Source organism: Orbicella franksi, chromosome 2 (assembly GCF_964199315.1).
Source record: "Orbicella franksi chromosome 2, jaOrbFran1.1, whole genome shotgun sequence".
NCBI lineage: Eukaryota > Metazoa > Cnidaria > Anthozoa > Scleractinia > Merulinidae > Orbicella > Orbicella franksi.
In genome coordinates this window covers 21,355,124-21,355,591 of record NC_138146.1, presented here as the reverse complement: position 1 = coordinate 21,355,591, position 468 = coordinate 21,355,124, and positions in this window count along the sequence as shown.

Genomic DNA, 468 nt, shown 5'->3' with positions numbered 1-468 from the left:
GCTGCACGAGAACAAACGGATGTAATTTGGAGCATATTAACAAACAAAAATCTGAAACATACATACTTCTTAAGTCACATATCAGCAAAAAGGAAAGAATGGAAAAGAGGAAACAGAACTCTGAGGAATGCTTATTTACAGTTGAACGTTGAAAATTTTACTGAGGCAATTTGCGGGCCTCAAATTTCCCAACGCAGTTTTCATGACTGGAAATGTAAAATATCGTGATTGTCTAATCAACACTTTGCAAAAAAAAAAAAAAAGGAAAAACACACAATACTTTCGGGACTGAGTTGTTATGTCAGTATTTATCGTGCTCTTCGACGCCATGTTGCTCAGATTCATCAACAGATGAAATCAAATGGTTCGAGTGACTTCAATGTCGGTCAAATGCCAAAGAACTGTAAATAACATGCTTTCGATCAATGGCCATTATTTTCATAAATGTGCTATTTGCCATATTTGTCA